General features: G+C 42.5%; 1 protein-coding gene across 4 annotated transcripts in view; it reads left to right on the forward strand.

The window, feature by feature from the left end:
• Positions 1-14,129: 14,129 nt before the first annotated feature.
• The window catches only part of grik5 (glutamate receptor, ionotropic, kainate 5), a 108,810-nt gene continuing 106,662 nt past the window's right edge, over positions 14,130-16,277 (forward strand). For all 4 annotated transcript variants that reach the window (XM_078171687.1, XM_078171689.1, XM_078171690.1 and 1 more), the window contains exon 1: positions 14,130-15,691. The gene's annotated coding sequence lies outside the window, so the exon portion shown is untranslated. The remainder of the gene's footprint in view (positions 15,692-16,277) is intronic.

A 16,277-nucleotide genomic window follows, 5' to 3' on the forward strand; every position in this document is an offset into this window, starting at 1 on the left:
CTCTTGTGAGCGTCCATCAATTTATAAGGTGGATGACGCGAGGGCATTGCCCCCATCCCGTCAGATGGGATGGACTTTACACGTCCTGCTGTAAATGTCACTTTTGCCTTTTGACAAACAGTGTGTGAGGTTTTCTGCTGAGAAATATACAGACCCACTCAGCACGAGTCAGCGTGCAGCTTTTCAAACTGCTCTGTTTCTCTGCTTCTGTGACGCGCACCCTAATGTTAGTGTTTGAATAGTAGATCAAGCTTAATGTTCCAATAATTTGTAGGACATTATGTTATTGATTGCTTTTGTGCTGTAATTAAATACAGTGATAACGGGAATGTAGCAAGATTTATGATGATTTAGCTGAAGTACAGCATTATGCAGTGGGAAGTAGTGCAATGAAATTATCCAGCACTTGCTGTATAGTTACCAAAAATAATGATCCTATTTGTGTCTAAATGGGAAGAGGCATAATATGATATAAGTTTTGCCAGCGCTGCAGTAGCCCATTATAGGCTTCTAAAGCACAGTTTATGGCTGTCTCCCACCCAGTGATTGCTGACAGGGGGGTTTGAAACCACACACACGCAGAGGCACTCAGTCTTAGTTTGTTTTCATGTCATGGAGGGAGAAATGCTGATGATTGTGCGGGGAACTGAAATGGGGAAATGGCAGCATTTCTGCAGAGTGAGAAGCATATCAGGAAAGAGAGGGCTCCTGAGGAGCGAAAAGAAGCCAGTGCCAAGAATCTTGCTGCTCTTCAGTGCTTTTCTGAGAGAGTCAACAGGCAACCAGTCGATAAATACATGCTTTTTTTCCTCCTTCCCAGCAAATCTTGAGAGCTGATATTCTGGTGGAGTGCCGTTTATCATACCTGCTGCCAAACACTGAAACTGAAAACACATTCAACAAACACAGATGTGTAATGAAATTGTTGACGCTGGAGGTGAAATCATGAGACCCTTGTGCTCTAGGGAAGCAGCCTGACTGAAGTATAATGGTCTATTTGCTTTAGAGTATATTGTCTGACTGTTTATTCCTTAGCTTTGACTTAATGTTGTGGTTCTGCTTTTTGTTTTGGGTCATTGATGAGCACTGATGAACAACGGATTTTTCCCATGGTGATTCAAAAAACAGATTTCAATGTACTTTAAATTATATTGACTCTGTCGATGCACTCAAGGCTTTAAGTGTGATTTTTATGCTATATCATGATGTTGGCTGACATGTCTGGTCTTGTTAGTTAGTTCAGCAAACAGCAAACTGTCCATAGCCATTCTCCATCTTAATATTTACAAAGAAATGCAGCTGAGTTCAGCATCTTTCAGTGCACATATAATAATGCGATCACGTTTTCCAATAATAACGTAACAAAAGGCAAGGGCAAGGTTATTTCTTGTAACAATACACTTATTGACAAAGAACAAAACCTTCTGCTCAGAGGAAATATTTTTAGTTTCACTGAAAATCGACATGTCAAGTGCTTAACTTTGTATTTTTGTGCCTCGCTGAAAACACACAGAAAACCAATATACAAGTAAATGATTTACAATCATGCATGTACATAGCTGAGGGGAATATAAACGGCTGTGTATGCTTGCATGTGTTATAGTTCCTACAATTGTGTATTTAAATTATTCATGGCATTTGACTGTAGAGGCAGGCAGTGGAAAGAAGGGTTTTATCTCTTAATACAACCAAATGAAATGCAGATTCATGGGCCTAAAATAACCATCAGGTTTAGGAATGTCCTTGTTACAAATGGATAAAAAAGAGAGAAACAAGCACACATGCAGTAGCTGCCCTCACCCTGGGCATCCCTTTGATTCTCACCTCTTTTTATATCATAAACACTAAAAATACCCAAGTGACCCTCAGGAGAGAAATGTGCATATTCAGCTCTCACAGCAGTAAACTCGCTGACATCACAGTGTCCCGTGCAGGTGGAGGACACCAGGAGCTCTGTTCCTGCCTTATGTTACACCTCCAGGTAAGAATAGTAGTACAGAGTGGGTACACAGCTTTGAAACTGTCACAAGCAGATTTAAATTTTAAGTGTGACTTTTTTTTAAAACAGAGACAACATTTGCAGTGTTTTGTCCTTGTTAAAAAATAAGCCTTTTTGTCCGATTTTCTTTTATGTTACGTTACAAGATGGCCGTTCAACCGTTTATCCATTAGCCTAGCTTACTTTTAGCTAGCTTCGCTAAAATGTGTTAACGATATATCCCTCACTTTTAGCTACTTCAACCATTCCCTGATTACTTTTACCCACTCTAACCGGCTCCCCATTAATTTTTAGTTCTTTTAACGGTTTATTCATCTTTTACTTTTAGCTAGTTAGCACTGGCGTTAGCTTTTTCCAGTGGTCAAATGTAACGCTAACTAGCTTAGCTAACATACCAAAGCCAGTAACTTTACTTCAGTGACATTTTGAGGCAGCGTTACTTTGTACTTGACCTGAGAATATCCGATTTATGGTGCTCTATACCTCTATACCCCATTACACTATGGATGGAGGCGAATATTTAACTTGTTTTTTACTCCACTGCATTTATTTTAAAGCTTCATCTCACTCTGAACACCTTTATTGGGGTTTTCAAAGTTAAACAGTGGTGATAGTATAAATGTGGAAACAATTTATGATACAAAAATATAGAAAAATATTTAACAAGTTAAAAATTAAAATTCTTACAGATGAAATGTATAATTCTATTTAAAACAATGAAAGAAAATTAGTATATAATAATCTAAAAAATAAAAAAAAAAGATTGTGGGGTTGTGGATATTTAAACTGGGCTAGTTAGGGGAAATAATTTAATGCATTTTTCTTAAAGAGGTCAAAAAAGGGTTGGCAGGTCTGGTAGAATTTGTGTTGACAGTCTCTTAAGGAGAACTAAATCTTTTCAAAATGCAGGTGGTGCAGCACATCCCTCACAAGGGCAGAGTGGATAGGAGCCCATGTTTGCTTCCAAGCAGATTTGAATTATTAATACAAAAATCAAGTAGTTATTTATTACATCATATACTGTTATTAAGCTACCCAGTGGTATATGAAGTAATTAAAATCATCCCTGCATTTCATATTTACATATTTTCCACTAACCTGTAGTGCTGTTCATTAGCCTAGTTTGTTTCGGTGTGAGTTGGCAATTATTGGAGATATCGTCCCCATACATGTCTGCCTCCTCTCAAATATATTGGAACTACATGGCACTCCTTGTGGGGCTCAGAGCGCCAAAAAATACATCTGAAAATCAGCAATGTCTCTTTCCAGAAATCATGACCTGGTTTCTCAAAGGTAATCCACAGACCTAGTTTTGAGCAATTTCATGTAGGAACTATTCTCTCTCTGCTGAGCTACACCTGCTAACCATGTCAATGCGCAGAAGGAGGCATGCATCTATTCATGGACAAGAGGCTTGTGCTCGTGACAGTGTGAGATGTAAACATTAATGGTGTTCTTCTCATCTGAGCATTAGCTAGCTCAGTGGTGCAAGGTGAGCAAGTAGTAGATGCACGCTTACCTCTGTGATTTGGTTTATGGGTGTAGAAATAAAATGGCTGCTACATGAAACTGCTGACAATAAGGTCTGTGGATTACCTTGAGTAACCAAGCAATGATTTGTGAAAAGAGACATTGCTGTTGAGTTTTTCAAATTTCCACAAGTTGGGTGCCATCTAGTTCCATTATATTCGAGAGAAGGCAGACATCTCTATGGGCGATATCTCCAACACTCTGCAACTCACACCAAAACAATCTACACTGATAAATAGCACTACAGGTAAGAGGAAAAGAAGGTGTTTTTGATTTTGTGGTTAAATATCTGAGGACTTTTTAATTTCACTATTTAGAAGTTATTCATTATCTTAGCTATTTTTCAACCACTTATCCATTACTTTGAGCTAACTGTTTCAGCTTCCTTGCCAACTCGTTTTCACACATTCCTAATCACAATGTGATTGTGTGTTACCAGATCAAATCAAAATTTCTATTTTATCAAATGGGTTAAGCTTGCTACTCCACATTCTTTTTACTTACACTCCTGTAGAACTAGCAACCGCAAAAAAGTAGATTCACTGTTGTCAACTCTTGTCACAACCCCCCGCCCCACACACACACACACACACAAATAAATAAATAAGTGACCATATACCACTGCATTTACAGTACTCTTACCTTGCTATAAAATATAAATTAAATCTTTTTCCATTCTGCAATATGTAGCTCGCAGATTTGTCTAGTTCCCAGGCTAAAGGTCTATAGTTATGCTATAATAATCTGTCTGAAGGATGCACTGCAAATGCTTTAAGGCTACAATATCCTGGAGGTAGATTATAGTAAATCATTGGAAATAAGAAATATAGTCCTGCAGTAAACTTCTATACAGTCACTGTAAACACACTAACCACTGAGTCCCCGGAGAAGTATTAAAGTCATGTTCTGTTGATGGCATTTTTATTGACATCTTGGCAAGTTGGAGTTGCTGGGCACAGCTTTGTTTCCAAGGTAACATGACTTAAAACTGCATTTCTTTTTTCTTCTGTATAGATAATAATTGCAGTGTTACTGTGCTATATTTAAAGTGGCAGTTTGTGTTGTAATGTCTTTTAAGTGCTGCTTGAACACTCTTCAATGGATTGATTCATGCATTTATATGCCACACTAATAATTTTTGCCTTTAGCGTTTCATGCAAATTACATCTCAGATGTGATCGAGACACAACTGATTTCATTCAGCACTAAAGTAACACCGCAGTACTTTTCTGAGGGATGCATTTTAAATATCACAGCAAAACTATCATGTAGCCATTAAAGGTCAAAAATTTTAGCAGTGAACATCACACATAGTGGTAATGCTACAGGAGAGGGAAAATATCATAAATCACGTTAAGGTCAGTGCACTGTATGTGCAGTGCTACACAATATGTCTCTGCGAGACAAATTATGCTGGAGACAGGCATGTTTTATTAAGTTATATTTGTATATACACTACTGGAGATGTACATGCAGAATCTCAAATGACAGTAGTGGCCTCTGTTTGGAGTGTAATATTAGTCAAAACCATGCATCCATATTTATATTTAACTTAGTGGTTCTACTGCGCTAGTATTAATTCATATTTCACACATGCAGCTCAGGAGATGTTAGGCTGTATATGGTTATGCAATCCCATCTGCAACATCATGAAGTTGTAGATACACTTTATCAGTCTGAACTCAAAGCATCAACATTTGGTCTATCTATGGTTTATACCATTTAATATTAATGTTATCTGTTGCAGTGATTGATGCTATTTTCTGTACTCTGCAAGTGACATTTTTAAATTATATACAATACCGTAGCTTTAGATTTTCCATCCTAATTAAAAACATTTCACTTCTCTTGTGATAATCTGTCTTAAAAAATAAAGACTGAGTTAGGGGGCGTGCAAAAACATGATGTAGTTCTTTGTATTTGACTAAGTGAGCACACTTATGCAAACCTACTCAGTCTGCTACAGCTGACTTCCCAACTCTATTATCATATTGTAGTTATTAATGTATGATTGACCTATTTAAGTAATGGTATACATTTATCATTCTCTATGCTTTGTGATTGCATATTTATTGCTCGCACGTGCTTCCTCTCCGCCCTCTGTCCTTCTCTTATTTTCTTTTTCTCCTTTTTCATCATCACTCCCTGTTCTGTCTCTCCCTCTCTTCCCCCCTGCGACACAGCCTCTGTCTCTCTCTTTGCTGAGGTGGCTGTACCTGCTGTGACTTTGACAAAGTAGTCTCCACACGTGTAGTGGTGTATTTCTCCCTCTGTGTGTATGTGTGTGTGTGTGTGTGTGTGTGTGTGTGCATTCGTGTGTGTGTGTTGATGCAAGGCTGCACAATAGTGTTTGTGTGCACGCGCTTCTTGCACTAGCTTCATTTTTAGTTTGCAAATTTGTCTGACTGTTGCGTTTCTTTAAATGTGCACATTGAACACATGCAGCGTGCATCTGTGTGTGTGTGCTTGTGTGTGTATGTGTGAGCATATTGCAGCATATTTGCACCTACGTCCACTGCTTATGTCATACTATATACTCATCTGTGTTGTGTCCTCCATTATACTTCACTTTTTTCATCCCTCGCTCTCTTGCTCACCTTGTTTCTCCCCATGTGCTCCTCTTCTCTCGCACTTCATCCATTCTCCCCTTTGCTCCCCCACCACCTCCCTCCGCTTGTCTCCACCCTCTCTGTCCCCTCCCTCATGTTTCCTCCTTCCTCTCTCTCTCTCTCTCATTGATAGTGAAGCATTTGTGACTAGAATACTGAGGAGCTAATCATTATTCCACGAGCAGAGTGCAGTGCTCGGGCAGAATGTCAATGCACCCCCCACCCCCCTTCCCTCTGTCTTCCCCTCCCTCCCCTCTTTTGCATGCTTTCCAAGCAATAGTTAACACGGGAGCCACATTTGTGTTCTACAAAGAGAAAAAGTGAGGGAACGCTCTTACAGCGAATACGCATTCGCAAACACCGGGCTTGTAACACCTGCAGCGAAGTGTATGTGTAATAGTTGAGTAAGATTTACATTTGTGCTGTGGATGGTTATTTGGAGTGTGTGTGTGTGTGTGTGTGTCTATGTCTATGTGTGTGTGTGCTACGTAGTTGTTATGTAAAAGCGCTCCACATCAATTTGTCAAGAGCAAAGTGGTGTGGGATGGAGATGAGAGAGAGACAGCTGTTGAATGCATATTTAGAGAGAGGAGGGAGACCAAAACAGAGAATGACAGCAGACTTTCAGTTAATGCAGTGAGGCCTAAAAAAATCACCAGTAGTACTAAGTTAAATTGCCTGATTTTCTTTCTGAATATTGTTTTATCAATATGTACTTTAAACATAAAAAGACTGGGGTATAATCTGCAGACAGTCACTCTTATAGAGCAGATTCAGTGTCACCTAGTCGTGCTGAAAACCAAGAGAGGGGTAAATTAGACCAGAGGTGAATTAGACAACACACACACACGCTGGGACTGCGGGGCGTGTGTCAGTGTGTGTGATGGAATGGGAGAGACAGCACATGGAGACTCCTCCTGACTTCCTGAAAACTGCAGCTGTGGGTCACAGCCAGGGGTAAAGCTGTGTACGCAACCCTCCCAACCCTCAAACACACACACACACACCACGTGCACCGAACCCAATAAAGAATTTTAGATTTGCAAGTCGGGCGGATGCAGAAACAGTCATATCCAAATGTCCGCACACACACGCACACATACGCACACCGAAAAAAAAAAGTCATGGCCTAAGGGAACCTCTGGCGTGACATGGCTGCCGTCTAACAGGCTCAAGCATGAGTGAGTAATAGGTGTTCCAGCACTGTCCGCCCACTGGACAAAGACATCTTGAGATGCGCATTATTTTATGAGATGCAAAGTGAATAGGTGAAAACACGATGTAGCATTGGGTGGGGGGGCTGTTTGAGACCAAAGCAGAGGAGACAGCTCAGCATTGTCACATACTATATTTGCTTCCCTGTTTGATTAGGGGACAGCTTAGTGGACGAACCAGAGTTGATTTATCCAAAGGCTCAAATCAGAGGGTATTAGTCAATATGGGAGACACAAATAGGCCCTAACTTTACATCACGTCACTGTGTATATAAGATATTCGGTTGGACTGGATCATTGTGGATTAATTAGCAATGGACACACAGCCGATTTAGATGTTATTGTGTTCATTTAAAATCTAACAGCAGTCTTGTAACTGAACATCTCTTTTAAAATCTTAACTTACAAATATCACTGTAGGGCAACCCAGTGTTGTCACTAGCAATTAAAGAGCCACCTCATGCACAGAGTGACAAAATCAATGATTCAACACACTGTGGTGAGTTTAATAACCTTGGAGGACATGAAATGCTAAGGGAGCATCGGGGCTGCAAGGTTAAGGAAAAGATCTATATTGAAAAGGCTACTTGGACCGACCGGAGCACCAGAGAGGAACAAAGGCATCATAAGGCCAACGTCCCAGTCTCGTTAGGGGGGATGAGACAGCGTAGCGTGATAGAAGTGGGATATGGGAGTCAGGCAGTGACATCATATAGTGTGAGCGGCTTCTCTGGAGACTGCTGTCTGCTTGCAGTGGGCTCATGCTGTTGTGGAGTTGTGCCTTATATGAGTGAACATTATAAATAGTGAGGAGGATGTCAGCTCCATTCAAGGGAGTCCCACATGAAGTGTCAGGGTGCTCTGGTGAGAGGAGAGAAGATTTTCAGCAATGTGTGACTGTACTGTATGTGTGCATGTGTACAACCAGTGGTGGAAGAACTATTGAAATCATTTATTTAAGTAAAAGTAGGAATACAACAAAAGTAGAAATACAGCAATATAAAATATGTAAACTATATACTCGCTGTGCAGTAAGGTGCTTTACAGAGTATTGCCTTTCTATTATGCATTAATGTGAAAACAGCTTTTTAATTTTGTGGACGGTTAAATTAAAGATAATTTTAAGTACTTCATCTACTTTATAGCATATAAACCAACAGCTGTATCATAAAAAATTTAAAAATGCATCATATGTTTTAAGCCGATTACATGTTTTGTATGTGAAATTGTAATCTAAAGGGCGGCCTTGTGGCCTAGGCGTTGGTAATTGCCATAAACTGCAACATAACTGCCTGTCATTCTCCAGCTGTCAGCTGCCCAATAGAGACATAAAATGCCCAAATCAAACAACAAACAAAAACATCTCAATAATCAAACACTGAACGTCCTGCATTCTGGTGAATTGTTATTTATTCACCAAATTGTGCCTTTTCTTCATCAATTTATGGTGTAAATGTCTGTTATTTTCTAAAACAAAATCCTCTGCTATTTCTGTATTTTTATTGAGATGGACAAATGCACATGTTCTGAATATCGAAGGGGACGTGTACCCTGCGTTTCCCAAAAATTCCAGTAAATTAGAGTAGATCTATTTAGTTACATTCCACCATTGTGTACGCCTGCATGCACATTTGATCTAATCTCCTGCTTCAATTGGATTTATGCTTGTGTGTGTGTGTGTGTGTGTGTGTTTACCTCCTCTACCCCTGGTTATGTTTGTGCATATCAGTGACATTATGTCAATATGTGCCCCAGTATCTGAGCCCAATTGCATGTTTACATCTGATTGCGCCGTGGGCGTGTGTGTGTGCGTGTGTGTGTGTGTGGGTAGATATGTATATGTTTGTGTGTGTCAGTGCGTGATGTGTGTCATAGGGTATGAGGCAAGTCGTGTGGTGGTGTGATAGTGTTTGTCACCCTGAGCATGTAGCCATGTCAAACTCTGTCAGGGTAGTTTACCCTGGCTAGGGATGTAACACATCCCTATGATTACTCTCTCTGTTTGGCGTGTGTGTGTGTGTGACTGTTTCGGATAGTGTGTGTTTCCTTCATGGCCAGTTTTTTGCCTTTCCCCTTATTTCAAATGCTTATCGCAGAGATTGACAGAGAGAAGAGAGAGGGTGGTGGTGGTGGTGGTGGTGGTGGGGAGGGGGAGGGGGGGGGGGGGGGTTGAGTTGATATTCATCTTTGAGAAAAAATACCTAGGAGGGAGAGAGAGGGAGAGTAACGGAGTGGGTGCTGGGAAGGAGGAGGGAGGGAGGGGAGAGAGTGGGAGGGTGCCGTTTGAGAGAGGGAGAGAGAGAGAGAGAGAGAGCGCGCTGATTAGATTGGAGAAAGCCAAGGAGGTACGGGTATACTATTGAGCAAGGGAGAGACAGAGAGGCAGAGGGGAGGGTGACTAAGTGAATGCAGTTTGCCGTCGCGTGTCGCCAAATCACAGCAAAGTCCACAGGCAGGAGGACGAATTGGAACTGAATCAACAAATGGATACAGAAAAAACTGGATGTACACTGCATATGAGGAGACAGTAAGGGAGGACGCCTTCGTATCCTTTTATCTCTGCATCAGATACTGCTGTGAGGAACCCATGGGGAGGGAAAGGAAAAATAGCGGACAACTCATTTCTCTCTAACACCCCTGGAAGCCGGGGAGCTGAGAGCTGGAATAGAGTCGACTGTGGGACTCGCTGGGATTGAATATATGCTCAGTAAGTATTTATATAGGCTGCAAATATCAGTGTGTGAGCGTGTGTATGTGTGTGTGGATTGATGCCTCTGGCTGGAGCACTGCCTCTGATGCTTTTTTCATGAAGAAAGAGAAAATAAGAGAGGAAGAAAAGAATGCAAATGCAGTTGTGCTGCAATGTCTCCTCTTTTGTGATATGCTCTTTGCATCACTGAACAGCTTTTTTTCTCCCTGCTAATTTAAACAACTACCCCAGACTTGACTCTGTGTGTTTGTGCCTTTTCCTCCACAGTGCCGGTGTGAGTGTGTGTGTGTGTGTGTGTGCTGATATTAGCAGCCCCATTGGTATTCAGCGGAGGGAGCTCCAGGATCTCGCTGCGCCTTTCCCCAGGATGGGATCACAGAGCAGGGATTGTGTTCGCCTGTGGAGAGCCCGCTGAAATGGGTGAGTGTCCGTCCTCCTCTTCCTCTTTTTTTCCCCCTCTCTATACATCCTCTTTCACCTCTCGTTTTCTTGTTTCTTATGTATCTGTCTGCCTCCTCGTCTTCATTCTGCAGTTAAGCTCAGAGCATTTTCACCACTGATGGATCTTCCCTTGGAATCCTTGAGTCTCTCACCCACTCGCACTGTCCAGCCCACCTTCCTACCACTCCCCCACCTGTTTCCCTCCATCCTTCCCTCCGTCCTCTTTTAATCCAGTATCCATCTCTCTTCACCCTCCCTCCATCGAGACATAAAGAGGCTTGTCCAGTTTGATGGATATGGATTAAATCTGAAAAGCTCACTTCAATTTGTTGCTTCTTCTCCCCCTTGTTCCCTCTTGCTTCCCTCTCTCCTCCCCTCTTTGGCTGTGTCACCCCTCCCCCCCTTTCCTCCATCCCTCTCTCGGTCTCTTCAAGCTCCTCTCCACATTCTGTTTGAATTCAGACACACCGTTTGAGTTTCTTTCCTGACACAGGCAATGAATGGAGATGCTGTTTGTGTGTGACAGGATTGCTATTTCTGTGTCTGTGTCAGTCATTTTGATGGCGTTTCATGTGTGTGCGTCTGTGACACAATGCAGAGAGGGCAGAGGTGTGTGTTCAGCCTCAGTGTGTGGGATTGGTGGAACAGAAGGTTATGAAGTAGATCAATGTGTTTAATTGCTTCAGGCACAACAGCTCTGACATGTCCACATACACACATACACACACACACACACACAACACCTAGACGCTGTCACTTGTCTGACACGCACCTTCGTCTCTACACTCCTTGCTGGTATACCTTCTGCACACCAATTCACACCCACCTACATCTTTTCACACGTGCGACACACACACATGCAGACACTGAGCAGTTACCTTACCAGTGAGCCAACACACACGCACACACACACATGGTCTTATCCTAAATGGTCCTAGGAGGATAGGAGTGTCACAGGAGGGTCATATCTAGCCACACAGCAGTATTGATCGGAACTGTTACACTGAATGTCCCCTAATGTTTCATTTTAAATGGACCATCACCTCACTAGACTGTGGAAAAAAAAGCAGAGTCACTAAACCTTTTTAATGATTTCGTTTTGTTCTGGTAAATGAGACGATATTGTCACTGCGTGGTTGACATCTACGTTGAAAGCAGTGCGTGCTTTTTCTGTGCTGTTCTGAATTAAGAAGATAGTCATCACTCAGCTATAAACTGTGGGCTTTTTGATTAGAATTCAAAAGTGACTTTTATATATTCAACAGGTGCAAACTGTTGCATAGTAACAGAGGCGAGACTACCTGTTGGGTAGTTAGGATTTGACATCCTGCTGCTATTTTCAGAGCAAGGCAATCTATTTAACAAAGGCGGTATGATTTATTAGGAAATGAAAAAAAAGAAACTCAACAGGCATCCAAGTCTGTGTAAGCCAACGTTAGGTTTGCCATCTGTCATCTGCATACATACCTGTCTGCCTGGAATGCTGTTAGTTTGAAGGGATGTAAGAATACATCTTGGCACAAAATAAAGGTACATGAATGTGAAAATATGCATCGTGGAGCTGAAAAATGATCAAAGTATAAGCTAGATCTGATCAGTTGTGATCTTAAAAAGGAACATGTTTTTATTTGCATGCTTTAAATGAAAGAGAGCACAATCAAAGGCTAACGTTCTGACCTGTCAGAGGTCTCGAATGCTGCCTGTAGATTTTACAGTTTTAGAAAGAAGTCCTCCTGTGACTCCCTAATCTTAACCCAGTTTTTGTAGAAATATGGAAATTGGGGTTTGTGTCAAACTGAGAATGTTACTACACACAAGTTCAAACATGTGCGCCTTTTCTCTATGAGGACATTCTCAACTACACATTTTTATTATTCTGTTTATTTATATGTAGAATAACATTTCCCCTAATTTTACCCCTTACAAGTCCAACTTTGTTTGCAGTATATAAGTGTATTAAACCGTGATCCCTATATTGTGTAATACACTGAAACATGAGCTGACTGTTGCTACCCTCCTATTAGTTTGAGAGCCAAAGTGATGCCAGTCTATATGAAAGCTGCCATATTTTCACGGTGAACGAATTCAAACTGATGTGCAATTTGTTTGAACACGCCCTATGTAGGCTTATCCTAAAATACATTGTAGAATTAACTCTCCTTCACTCATTCGTGGTGCCTCACTTGAGTGACAAGCTAACATTGCTATAAGGCTACAAGTTTGCAAACAGCCATGTCTTTCTGCACCATATCTCCATCCATGGTGCTGAATCCAAAATGCTCTCTCCAATTACCCCTGAGATGGTGTCATGATTATCCATTCAGCACAGCTCTCATGTCCCTCATTTCCTTTTTACGTCAGCAAAGAGAGCATCGACAGTTCACTGAGGGCAGCAGGGCATGCAGTGGATCAGAGGTACAGTGTGTTTTAGGAACAACCCCACTGGATTACAAGGCACATCCTGTTGCTTTTCTGCATTGCAGAATATTAAAGTCTAATATATCTTAACAGATAAAATATTTTATGTTTTCCCAAGTCGAAATGCTAGTTTGAATTTCGAATAAAAATGACAGCCTACACCAGGCTGTCTACACCCATCAAGTATGACAACTTGTACCTTACCAATGCTTTGAGCCTTGACTGCAGCCCTATTGCTGCCTCAGGCACATTAACCAGTCAGAGGCCTCTCTCTGGCCTCGAGTGTGCTCCCTCACATGCCTCTTGGACACTGTGGAGTGTGATGGACAGCAAACTTGGAATTGAAGAAAAAGACAGGAGATATGATTGAATGAAAGCAGGCTAGGTGTAGATATAAGATTGGATGTAGGGAATAGAGGAGAGATGTGACGGGGGCAGAGTGTTTGAAGATGAGCTTGTTTGGGAGAGAGTGAAAGGATCAAATCATAGAGTGAGTGGAGAGGAGGAAGGAGCAAACAAGCAGCAAAGTCAGAGGAAGAGTGACAAGGACGGAATAGACAGCAGGACGACAGGCAGGGTGGAGTGCGACGAGGAGGAGAATGACGTACGCGATAAGGCAGAGTGACACAAATGTCACCATGCTAACCTTTCTTGCACTCTCACTCGCTCTCCTCTCTACTTTGCCTCTCTTCTTCCCCTCCTTCCAGATTTGAAGCCTTGCAGAGATGGCCACCAAATGGGCAGCATGGAAGCCAACATACACCCTCCAGCGACTAGCTTTCCACACCTAACTGCCACCACCATCTCCAGCCATCAGCTCGAACCATCCCAGCGAGGACTGAACCTGCAGAGTTGAGCCTGGACAAGCTCGACTGAGATACGAGAAGCCGTCTACGGGAAGTAGAGAAAAGCAGAGGTGACAAGCCTCAGAGGAGTTGACTTACAGCAAACCAATCAACCTGTTGAGCCTGCGATTGAGCTTCTAGGACTTAATCTGAAATGAAATAGGCTGCAGTGATGCTTGAGCAATGGTATGGAGCTTTTGGACATGTCCGGATTTATCGCCCGGATATCCTATCGAGATTACGACACTTTTGTGCACACCTCAGAGCTGGGCCACTCTTCCAGATTGGCTTGTGGGCAAAAGCGAGTAATTGAAAAGCCCCCCTCGAGAGGGTCTCTGTTCTGATTTGTTGTGGGGGAGGAGGGCTTTTTTTTTTTTTTTTTTTTTTTAAAAGGAACAATTTCAAAAAACCCTCCTTTTATCCCACATTTTCTCCCTTTTTTCTTTTTCACCATCTTTCTCACTCATTGTGGAGAAATACATTATGAAGCAGCACCATTCTTCTTCATGCTCCCTCTGTGACGGAGAGAGAGGAGGGACAGACTGTCCAGAATAGATAACGAGCAAGGAGACTGGCACTGAGGAGAGGAGAGGAGAAGGAGGGAAAAAAAGGCCAAAAAAGAGAAGGAAACAGGTAGAGAGAGAAAGAAGAAGAGGAAGCAAGAAAAGAAAAATAGAGAATTAACTAGGATTGTTTGAAATCCTCTTGGAGACTGAGAGTCTCTTTCTAATTCGCCTGTGCCGTGTTGGAGGCTAGTTAGCGCAATGGGCAGAGGAGGGGTCAGGATTTACACCAGGGGGGGCACTTGAGCAGGAGAGTAGGGTTATGTCCCCCCTGCACCTGCCTGGTCTGTATCTTAGTGTTTGGCAGCAAGACAGACTGAAAGATGGCCCGGTAAACAGACAGCTATACTGACAGACAAGCTCTGAGGCTTGTGAGACAGACAGACAGGAAGACGGGTACACTGCCTATTCCAAGTGTCAGGCAGAGAGCCAAGCAGACACCCAGTGCCGGCACAGTAGACAGCGTGCGATTCATTGTCATTCTATGCAGTGTGTGAGGAAGAGACAGAGGGAAGGGAAGAAAGCAGAGACAGAAAGAAGAGGAGCATCCCTCTATTTGTAGCTTCTGGAGAATCTCACTTCATCTGCATCCACCTCAGTCAGTGCTGTGGCAAGCCCATGCACTAAAAAAAAACAGGCTGGGAGGGAGGGGGCTGTTACTAGAAAGGAAATACAGGTTGGAGTGAGAGAAGGAGAGAGAGGGAGGCAGGCAGAGAAACAGAGGGAGAGAGCAGGTGTTGGAAATCCTCCCCTTCATCTGCTTGTCATTTACTCCTTTATGTTCTCTCGTCGTCTGGCGAGGTGATTGGTTTTCTGATGCCGGCATTCCTCTGCTCATAGGTCCCTCTGCAATCCAGAGAAAAACAAGAGGTGGGCAGACAGAGGAAAGCAAAAAAAAAAAAAAAGACAGCATAAAAGGAAAGGTGGAGCCCCATTTTGATTGACTAATTTTTCATCCCTTCCTTTTCTTATTTGTCAAGACGGGCTGTTGCTGTTCCCCCCCCCCCCTTAAAGTAAGAGATAGAAAGAAGAAAACCACGGGCCCAATCAATCCCTCATTTTCTTTGCACACAGAATCGAACCTCTCCTTTCATCAGTTGTTGATTTTTCTTGCCTTGCTCTGAAGGGATTATTTTCTCCATCTCAGTATAAACACTGGAATCCTCCTTCTGTACTCCCTCTATATGTCCTCACCCCCAGTGACACAGTGTGAACCCCTCTGACTCCCCCACGGCCTACCCCCCCCCCCCTCTCCTCGGCTGAAGTGCAAAAACCCTGTGGTCTCAGATCTCCATGCCTGTGTTGACTCACTACTACAGCGATAATATGGCACAGCGCTTCTGATACCGTCTGATTCATTCTGTAAGTAGGACTCTCTCTCTTCCTATGTGTGTGTATGTATGTGATCACATGTGCTCTGCATGTCATTAGCATGTATTCAGCTCATATGTGCAGGAACAGGGATGTGGACCATGTTTCTGCAGTGTTGGTTTTATGGTGTCTTCACAGCGGATTTGCTTTCCTGTGCTTCCTCTGCTCCAGGCAATTTGAGCATGTGTGTGTGTGTGTGTGTGTGTGTGTATCTGCCAAAGAAAGAGATTTTGATCTTACAGCCAAGCTTACAACAGCATCAGAGTGGTGTCAGAAAGAGGCGAAGGAGGTGCCTTTCTCTGTGTGTATGTGTGTGTGTGTGTGTGTGTGTGTGTGTGTGTGTGTGTTCATGCCTACATATTGGTCCTGAGGTTAATTTGAACTAATTAGTGGTGAGTATTTTTGCTTCACAGAGCAGTTTTTTGGTTCTGTGTCAGTGTACTTGCATTCATTAGGGTGAGATGGAAGGGGGCTAAAACTGAAGAGGGTGAACCAGCTAATGAGAATGACTCGGATTCCCTGACTAGTTCTTTGTTGCCTCCATTTCATGTCTAATGCCCTGAGCATTACACCCCGG

The sequence above is a fragment of the Epinephelus lanceolatus genome, chromosome 10 (genome assembly GCF_041903045.1).
Source record: "Epinephelus lanceolatus isolate andai-2023 chromosome 10, ASM4190304v1, whole genome shotgun sequence".
Taxonomy (NCBI): domain Eukaryota; kingdom Metazoa; phylum Chordata; class Actinopteri; order Perciformes; family Serranidae; genus Epinephelus; species Epinephelus lanceolatus.